The sequence below is a fragment of the Eptatretus burgeri genome, chromosome 2 (assembly GCF_056783735.1).
Source record: "Eptatretus burgeri isolate ZD-2024b chromosome 2, Ebu_testis_v1, whole genome shotgun sequence".
In the NCBI taxonomy this organism is placed as follows: Eukaryota; Metazoa; Chordata; class Myxini; order Myxiniformes; family Myxinidae; genus Eptatretus; species Eptatretus burgeri.
The window spans coordinates 14,751,541-14,762,307 of NC_140962.1; the positions used below are offsets into that span (position 1 = coordinate 14,751,541).

At 39.4% G+C, this 10,767-nt stretch overlaps 1 protein-coding gene across 5 annotated transcripts in view; it reads right to left on the bottom strand.

Annotated features, from left to right (window-relative positions):
* LOC147031460 (homeobox protein six1a-like) overlaps positions 1-10,767 on the bottom strand; it is a 259,636-nt gene that overhangs the window by 147,301 nt on the left and 101,568 nt on the right. For 3 of the 5 annotated variants that reach the window (XR_015053164.1, XR_015053161.1, XR_015053169.1), the window contains exon 3: positions 7,896-8,024. The exons of the other annotated variants lie outside the window; for them this stretch is intronic. The gene's annotated coding sequence lies outside the window, so the exon portion shown is untranslated. The remainder of the gene's footprint in view (positions 1-7,895; positions 8,025-10,767) is intronic. 5 annotated transcript variants of the gene reach the window in all.

Here is a 10,767-nt window from a genome sequence, read left to right on the forward strand (position 1 = left end):
TCTACCAGGTGAGCGCCATGGGGCATTGCCCCTAATGTTTTTTTTTATTTTGATATTCCTCTTCGTGTGTTGTATATTATTTGGAATTCAGCATCTAAAAAGTCTGTGATGAATATCCCATTAACGCTCTCCCCCTCATTGCTCTTTAAGTGTATAGCTGGGCCAGTGTCGATACACAACCACATTATATTTTTTCGCATCAACAACAACCATATTTTTTAGCATTTACGTAAAGATTGGTATTCCTGTCAGCAAAGCTGCCAGGTGTGACATTCTGGTCCTTTTAAATGCTGAATATCAAGCAAGGAAGCCATTTTTAAAGTGTTTGGTATGACTCAGCCAGGTTTCGAACCACTGACCTCCTAGACTCCAAGCGGACACTCTATGCACTTGCATTTAAACTGTCTAGTCTTCGTTGGATTCCGACGTGACTATAAGCTGTTGGAATGGTGTTTTCCAGGCAGGGCATTGCATCACAAAGGGTGATGTCCTTCAGATGGACATTAAGCTAGGGTCTCGTCTGCTATCATTAGTTGGCGGATGCTAACGATCCCATGTTAATTGGGTTTTGCGAAGAGTAGGATCAGCGTTTTATCAGCACCATGAACAAATTATAAATTCCTGCCTGACCAACCGCTGGGAAGGCAGTAGTCGGCTTTGCAATGAGACCAATTTGGCAGTGCCGACTCTGACGGCAGAACAAGATAAACCAACTGGATCTAAAAACATCTTCTATACTTTGAGTTAGTTTTCAGTCTGTCTCCAGTCTGGTCCTTGTGGAATTCTCGAGCTTGCTAATCAGTAAACTTGAATGAGGATTTTCGAGTGATGCCCGTAGAATGCACAATAATAATAAGCTTCATAAGGGATTGCTTAGGAGGCAGCATGCAAGGATAGGTAAAATAAAATGGAAACCACCTCATTACATGTTGGGACACCAAGAACACTCACTGCAGATTTCATCTTTATCATGTACCATGCAAAGTATCTCATTCTTCCCGACATACATTGTCACCAGACCTTCAGGTGTAATTGGTCTACGGCAAGGATGTTTAAAATTCGTGTCATGCATGCTCTGCAAGGGAATTGCCCACCAAAACAGACACGATCGATGATGTCGTCTTTGGACTATCTGTCACTGGATGGTTGGACTGAAGACGAATGCACTTAGTCAGAAAATATGTCCATAATTCAAATAATTCATGTATAATGTGGTCGTTGAGCGAGTGAGAACGTGAGAGAGAACGACCAAGGGAACCAGGTACTAAAATTGATGTCAGTTCAAATCCTAATGGCCATAGCCACACTGGTGGTGCACTTTATAAGATCACACATCATTTCCTGCTAAAACAGCCGACATGACATATTATTTCCAGCTATAACAGCTGATATGATACATCATTTCCTGCTATAACAGCCTATATGACATCATTTCCTGCTATAACAGCCAATAAGACATCATTTCCTGCTATAACAGCATATATGACATAAATTCCTGCAATAACAGCCAACATGCCGGACCATTTTCTGCTGTAACAGCTGATATGACACATCATTTCCTGGGAAAACAGGCCATATGGCATACAACTTCCTGCTCTAACAGCCGATATGACATCATTTCCTACGATAACAACTGATATGACATCATTTCCTGGGATAAAAGCCGATATGACATCATTTCCTGCTATAACAACCGATATAACATCATTTCCTGCTATAACAACCAATATGACATCATTTCCTTCCAGAACAGCCGATATGACATAAATTCCTGCTATAACAGCCAACATGCCGAACCATTTCCTGTTCTAACAGCTGATATGGCATCATTTCCTGCTATAACAGACAGCCAATATGACATCATTTCCTGCTATAACAGCCTATATGACATCATTTCCTGCGATAACAGCCGATTATGACATCATTTCCTGCTATAACAACCAATATGACATCATTTCCTGCTATAACAACCAATATGACATCATTTCCTGCTATAACAACCAATATGACATCATTTCCTGCTATAACAACCAATATGACATCATTTCCTGCTATAACAACCAATATGACATCATTTCCTGCTATAACAACCGATATGACATCATTTCCTGCTATAACAACCAATATGACATCATTTCCTGGAATAACAGCCAATATGACATCATTTCCTGCTCTAACAACCGATATGACATCATTTCCTGCTATAACAACCAATATGACATCATTTCCTGCTATAATAACCGATATGACATCATTTCCTGCTATAACAGCCAATATGACATCATTTCCTGCTATAACAACCGATATGACATATCATTTCCTGCTATAACAACCAATATGACATCATTTCCTGCTATAACAACCGATATGACATATCATTTCCTGCTATAACAACCAATATGACATCATTTCCTGCTATAACAACCGATATGACATCATTTCCTTCGAGAACAGTCTATATGACATAAATTCCTGCTATAACAGCCAAAATGCTGAACCATTTCCTGCTCTAACAGCCTATATGACATCATTTCCTGCTATAACAGCCAATATGACATCATTTCCTGCTATAACAAGCGATATGACATCATTTCCTGGGATAACAGCCGATATGACATCATTTCCTGCTATAACAACCAATATGACATCATTTCCTGCTATAACAACCGATATGACATCATTTCCTGCTATAACAAGCGATATGACATCATTTCCTGGGATAACAGCCGATATGACATCATTTCCTGCTATAACAACCAATATGACATCATTTCCTGCTATAACAACCGATATGACATCATTTCCTGCTATAACAAGCGATATGACATCATTTCCTGCTATAACAAGCGATATGACATCATTTCCTGGGATAACAGCCGATATGACATCATTTCCTGCTCTAACAACCGATATGACATCATTTCCTGCTATAACAACTGATATGACATCATTTCCTGCTATAACAGCCAATATGACATCATTTCCTGCTATAACAACCGATATGACATATCATTTCCTGCTATAACAACCAATATGACATCATTTCCTGCTATAACAACCGATATGACATCATTTCCTTCGAGAACAGTCTATATGACATAAATTCCTGCTATAACAGCCAAAATGCTGAACCATTTCCTGCTCTAACAGCCTATATGACATCATTTCCTGCTATAACAGCCGATATGACATCATTTCCTGCGATACCAACCGATATGACATCATTTCCTGCTATAACAACCGATATGACATCATTTCCTGCGATAACAGCCGATATGACATCATTTCCTGCTCTAACAACCGATATGACATCATTTCCTGCTATAACAACCAATATGACATCATTTCCTGCAATAACAACCGATATGACATCATTTCCTGCTATAACAGCCGATATTACATATCATTTCCTGCTATAACAGGACATTTTACATGGACTATTGTTGTATCTCTTCATAATTGCTTTTTACGATGTTTCTCCCTGGTCTACTGAGACTTATTGTGTCAATCAAACGAAACACCGCACGTGTTGTTAGTATTAATGCCCATTAGATGCCCACCTGTGTGGACGTGTAATTGGTTAATCCACATCAACAACGCTTGAGGGGATCTGTTATCAAACGGTATTGGATTTCTCATGCAGTGATGGGACCATAACCAGCAACGGCACGACATCGTTCACTGCACACTTGGCAAATGCACACCCTGAACTCACCTGTGATCTCTGAACGCCATTTGCAAGTGGATTCACAGCATGTTTTTTGGCTGATTGGTGTTCACACTTCACACAAATGTATGTAAATTACTATGTATGTACTGTAACCGAAATATGAAAGGAGTCATGTGTGTGTCACTTGCGTGTGAGTTCCAGACCCCTCTATATACCTTTAGAACACTCGACATGAAGATCTTAAGACCATTTAGAACGTTAAGACTCCTTAAGACTCTTTGGACCATTAAGACCCTCAATACCCTTTCAACCCCAATACCCTTTAGACCACCAAGACCCTTAAGACCGCAAGAGCCCGAAGACCCCCAAGAACCTTAAGACCCCCTAAATCTCCCAAGACCCTGAAGACCCTTTAGACACCCAAGACCCTTTAAGATCCCTAAGACCCATCAGACACTTAAGACACCCAAGACCCTTAAGACCCCTGAGACCCATAAGACCCTCAAGACCCCAATACCATTAAGACCCCCAAGATCCTTAAGACCGCCAAATCCCTAAAGACCTTCTAAGTCCCACAAGACCTTAAAGACCCTTTACACCCCTAAGACCTCCAAGACTCTTAATATCCTAAAGACCTCCAATACATTTAAAACCCCTTAAGGCAACCAATTGACCCTCAAGACCCCCAAGATCCTTAAGACTGTCAAGATTCCCTAAGACCTTCAAGAACCTTTAATACCCTTAAGACCCCTTAGACACTTTAGACACCTTCACCCTTCGAGATTTTATACCCTTTAGACCGTGAGAACCTTTCTACGCCACAGACTATTTTGACCTTTACACCCCTTAAGTCCCGTTCGACCTTTCATCAGTGAGACCCCTTACACCTTTCAGAGATGTTCGGCAGCTTGGATCCTTGAACACTTCGACCACATCGACCTTTTTACATCATTGAGAGTTTAGCTCCTTTCAACTCCTTCGACTCTAACGACTATTGGAACATACCCTTTAGACCTTTAGACCATCTATAACCTTTAAGGCACACACCACACAAACGTCTGTAGTCTTCTTGAAAAACACAGACCATACTGGACTTTTTTTCAGCGAGTAATGCGCAAACTCGACCCTCCAGAAGGTGGGTACTCTGCTAGTAATTACTATTTCAGGTCAATGAAATCACTTCCACGTCTTAAAAAAATTGTGTAAAATATGCATTGCCAAATATTGTACCGATAATTTTACTGCTTTCAGATACACACTCATAATGCTAGATGGTCCACAAGACAAAGCATCTATAATAACTAAATCAGAGCCTCGCCACGGTACTTGTCTTGGCGACCCCAACACATACACTTCGGGTGCCATATTAAAGTAGGATTGTGTACGGACTTGAAAGAAAATACACACACACACACACACACACACACACACACACACACACACACACACACACACACACACACACACACACACACACACACACACATACACACACACCACTTTCGGGAACGTGCGAGGCTGAAAAGCACTCATTTATTAAATTTAAGGTGTTTGTGTAATGTCTTAATTTTTATCCTTTTTGGCAACAATCAATATCCAAGAAATGTGACTGCCTTGAATCCATCCACTGGGACCATACTCTGTGCAGAGCATTGGTGCTGCCGAAACAGTCTCCGGGGCTGTTGGGCACAATCCTCGACGGATCGCCACTCCGACACAGAACACCAGCAAGCTGGCACTCATTTTGCTAACCTCGGAAGGATGACAGGCAGAGACAACCCCACCTGGTATTAATTCAACAGCAAGTGGGATTTGAACTGAGGATCCTAGGATCTTCACTGGGATCCTCATGAGGATCCCAAGCCCACCACCCAAAAACCATTAAGCCAACACCAGGCATATACTCGTATAATCTTTCAAACCCTAAAAAAACCTCTGTTGTGGTGAACAGTTCTTAGTAAACCGTTAAATAAACCATCTCAATTTCAAGGTGAGAGACGTGATGAGCATTGAGTATATCAGTGATGATTAAAAGCTATACCTCGACAGAGATACATAAGCAGAACAACGACGCCCCCAAGCGCTCCCAAAACAAGGCAATGCCGAAATAAGGGCCACCTCAATTACAACACAAATCTTCCCATGCTTTCCGTGCCCCACATTGGGCTGGGCATCTCTGGGAACCAATTATATTGGTGGCGGAGTGACCTTTCATCAACGGTCCCTTGTCGACTGTCGGTGTTTAGCCAAGGGCCGGAATATAATGGAATTAGTTCAGGGTGCTGGCGATAATGCGCCCACTCTTCGCAAAAGACACCATGGCCTCTCTCATGTCCACCAGCTAATTGCAAGCAAACTGGACATCCAGCTTTAGGTCCATCTGAGGGAGAGTCACTATGTAATGAAACACCCTGCTCACGAAGCACCAATTCAACGGTTTAAAATCGGGTCGGGAATCGAACCAAGACTAGACAGCTGAAAGCCAAGTGTGCTCCCTCTCCACCATTCTGTCGTGAAAACGGATGTCTCCAAAACAACGGAGGGATGTCAATGCTACAACGCATTGCAAGAGGGCAAAAAAACAACCTTGGCCAATATACAGACAGATGTTCGAATGGTTATACTGCATATCTGCACAATATTATCGGTATTTACAGAACCGCTCGGTTTTCATTTTATCGGGACAGAAATGCACAAGAAACGTTCCATGATATACGGCTCCAGTAACATGGTTTATGTGACTACCTGTCTCTAGTACAAAAGCTCATGCAAGTACAGGTATCTTTAATAATACTTTAAAACCTGTCTTATGCGGCCACCTTTTTATGGGCAGTCAAGATGATTGCAGATGAGAGCAAGATTATGGTGTGGGCCATCCATATATTATGTACACAAAAAGGGCATAACTTTGACCCTCTCTCCTGCGTACGTCATAATATCTGGACTGAAGTGGGCTGAAGTTTAAGGTTTTGGGGCTCAATCAAAAGGAACTTTTAGAATGACATAGTTATGGTTCCCGAATGGAGGCATGAAGTGTTTCATCTTGGTGTCCATGGTATCCCACTTTTTGAAATAATTTTCCAACTTTTTAATTTTTAATGTTTATTTAATTTTTCTTTTATTCAATTTTTTCCCCCAATTTTCAAACATTAAATTTTCATAATTATTCAAAAAGAAATTCCAATTTTATTTCTTCCAAATTTTATTTTTTTAATTTTATATTTTTCGCCCAATAATTATTAACTATTTAATTTTCAATTTTATTTTCAATTTTTCCATTAATTTTTTCCAATTTTCCTTAAATTATTTATTTAATTATTCCTTTATTTGATTATTTATTTATTCAATATTCAATTTTTTTTTTTCAATTTTCAATTATTTTTTCTAATTTTTAATGATTTAATTTTCAATTATTCATTTTTTTTCCAATTTTCTGCTTTTTTTTTTCAATTTTCGATTATTTAAATATTTATTTAGTCAATATTCAAATTTTTCTTTGTTTTTTCAATTTGTTTTTTCCTATTTTAAATTATTTAATTTTCAATTTTTATAATTTTTTTTTTTTACTTTCTTAAATTTTTCAATTATTTAAATATTTTCCTATTTTAAGTTATTTATTTAATTTCTCCAATGTTGAATTTTTTGTTATTATGGTACCTGGTGGCAGGCATTGAGTGTTTTTAGTCTTGGTCTCCATGGTGTCCCACTTTTTTGGGGGAAAAAAGTTTTTTTCATTATGAGGCAGAATTTCAAGTGCTACCAATTGGGCTAATATTACGAGTTCCTTATACTGGGAACTATCAGTGATCTCCAATCGCAACACTAGTTTTTAATTGTCTTTGCTTGTGGCTCATTTGCTCTTGCTGTCTGAAACTGTTATATAAATTGTGAACCTGTTCACCAGTTCATAACACAGAAGTGAACAGCCATTCGATAATATGAGTGAGGTTCCTGGAGTCAGTGTGATTACTGACTGCAGAAAAGTGAAAAATGCTGATAAATGCTGATTTCTAAGCTGCTATAAGCAAAGATAATAATTTGGTGGTAGAAAGAGAAAGCGAAATTTATCAATAATTTCTCAGTAAAATACTGATTTTATTCTGAAATAATGAGAATCACAACAGTTTAACACAGGTGGAGGCCAATTAAATTGGTGTGATTTTGAATGTGAATGGTTACTCCTGAGCGAATTTACAATTGCTATTATAAGGGGGTGGACACTTACCCACTCCAGTGTAGCTTTGACTGTGTGCTTCAGGTCGTTGTTATACTGAAAGATGAACTTCTGTCCCAATTCCAGCTTTCTTGCAGAGGGCAGCAGGTTTTCCTCAAGGATTTTTCTGCATTTTCACTTCTAAAAAATTTCAAGCTCAGTCAATCTTCAAGTCATGCCATTGATTGGCATGCTTTATAAAAGGAACATTTTATCTACAGTTTGAGCTGCTATAAACAAAGATAATTAGGTGGTTTAAAAACAAAGCTAAATATATTTATAATTTCTCAGTAAAATGTAAAAATTTGAACGAAACAAATGGTTCCACACTTCCACTGCACACATTTGTAATGAGGTTTATGCCCACTAGGTGACGCTCCTGCTCATCACATTGACAAGAGCTGCACTCTGATGTCCTCGTCTAGCTTTCGCAAATGCATAAATGACACCAAGTTGTTGGCATTTCTGCAAGTTATCACAGATCTGATCATTCGCTGCAATTTAATTTTTGATTGATTTTGTTGACTCCATTTTGTGGACACCATCGCTTTTAGTTAAATATCATGTTTGACCACTCCAAAAATCTCAATTAACACAAATGTAGCAGTATACATGATTGCAGGCGAATTTGATAAGTTATGACTCGAATTGGAAACCGTTTATTCATAACCAAATAAGATGCTAGATTGTTTGTAATGCTTATAAAAACAAATTGCCTTTCCCTAATTGGGACTGCTGATGTTTCCCCCTTTAAAAGTGGGCAGCTTTTGAGACAGCACACTTAACATAATGTTTCTGGGTTTCTGAGAACAGTTGTGAAAAGCTTATTTTAGAATACTGTGCAGCTCGGTTTTTGTTTATCACAGAACTCTGAATGTTCTCAATACCATTGTACTAGTTAATGGCCTTACATCATGTTGCATTTATGATGGGGAATCAGGAAAACAGAATTGATATGCAAGGCTGAGCTGCTTCAAGAGAAGGAGGGCAGAGCTAAAGGGGACAGGGCAGAGGGGTATATACATATATAAAGGGTTGGCCAGAAAAAAATGAGCTATTGCTGAGGGTAGGGGGTATTTTTTGTTGATTGCGACATTTACTAATGTAAGAGGATGCTTGTTTTTATGATGAGTAATACAAATAATTTGCTATTATATGTAGATCTTCTGTACATATTTATAATATTTGTCTCCAATATACTTTATTTCTCCTTGTGGCAGGTTGTTTTCAAAAAGCAGTGAAATACCAATTACAGATACACATACAGTATACAGTGGGGAGAACAAGTATTTGATACACTGCCGATGTTGCAGGTTTTCCCACTTTCAAAGCACGTAGAGGTCTGTAATTTTTATCATAGGTACACTTCAACTGTGAAAGACTGAATCTAAAACAAAAATCCTGAAAATCACATTGTATGATTTTTAAATAATTAATTTGCATTTTATTGCATGAAATAAGTATTTGATCACCGACCAATCAGTAAGAATTCCGGCTCTCACAGACCTGTTAGTTTTGTCTTTAAGAAGCCCTCCCATTCTCTACTCATTACCTGTATTAACTGCACCTGTTTGAACTCGTTATCTGAATAAAAGACAGCTGTCCACACTCAATCAATCAGACTTCAACCTCTCCACAATGGGCAAGACTAGAGAGCTGTCGAAGGACATCAGGGACAAAATTGTGGACTTGCACAAGGCTGGGATGGTCTACAGGACAATAGGCAAGCAGCTTGGTGAGAAGGCAACAACTGTTGGCACAATTATTTGAAAATGGAAGAAGTTCAAGATAACAGTCAATCTCCCTTGGTCTGGGGCTCCATGCAAGATATCACCTCAATGATCATGAGAAAGGTGAGGGATCAGCCCAGAACTACAAGCAGGACCTGGTCAATGACCTGAAGAGAGCTGGGACCACAGTATCAAAGAAAACCATAAGTAAAACACTACGCCATCATGGATTAAAATCCTGCAGCGCACGCAAGGTCCCTCTGCTCAATCCAGCGCATGTCCAGGCCCATCTGAAGTTTGCCAATGACCATCTGGATGATCCAGAGGAGGAATGGGAGAAGGTCATGTGGTCTGATGAGACCAAAATAGCGCTTTTTGGTTTAAACTCCACTCGCCGTGTTTGGAGGAAGAAGAACGATGAGTACAACCCCAATAACACCATCCCAACCGTGAAGCATGGAGGTGGAAACATCATTCTTTGGGGATGCTTTTCTGCAAAGGGGACAGGACGAGTGCACCTTATTGAGGGGAGGATGGATGGGGCCATGTATCGTGAGATCTTGGCCAACAACCTCCTTCGATCAACAAGAGCATTGAAGATGGGGCGTGGCTGGGTCTTCCAGCATGACAACGACCCGAAACACACAGCCAGGGCAACTAAGGAGTGGCTCCGTAAGAAGCATCTCAAGGTCCTGGAGTGGCCTAGCCAGTCTCCAGACCTGAACCCAATCGAAAATCTTTGGAGGGAGCTGAAAGTCTGTGTTGCCCAGCGACAGCCCCGAAAGCTGAAGGATCTGGAGAAGATCTGTATGGAGGAGTGGGCCAAAATCCCTGCTGCAGTCTGTGCAAACCTGGTTAAGAACTATAGGAAACGTCTGATCTCTGCACTTTCAAACAAAGGTTTCTGTACCAAATATTAAGTTCTGTTTTTCTGATGTATCAAATACTTATTTCAAGCAATAAAATGCAAATTAATTATTTAAAAATCATACAATGTGATTTTCAGGATTTTTGTTTGAGATTCCGTCTTTCACAGTTGAAGTGTACCTATGATAAAAAAATTACAGACCTCTACGTGCTTTGTAAGTGGGAAAACCTGCAAAATTGGCAGTGTATCAAATACTTGTTCTCGCCACTATATATATATATATATA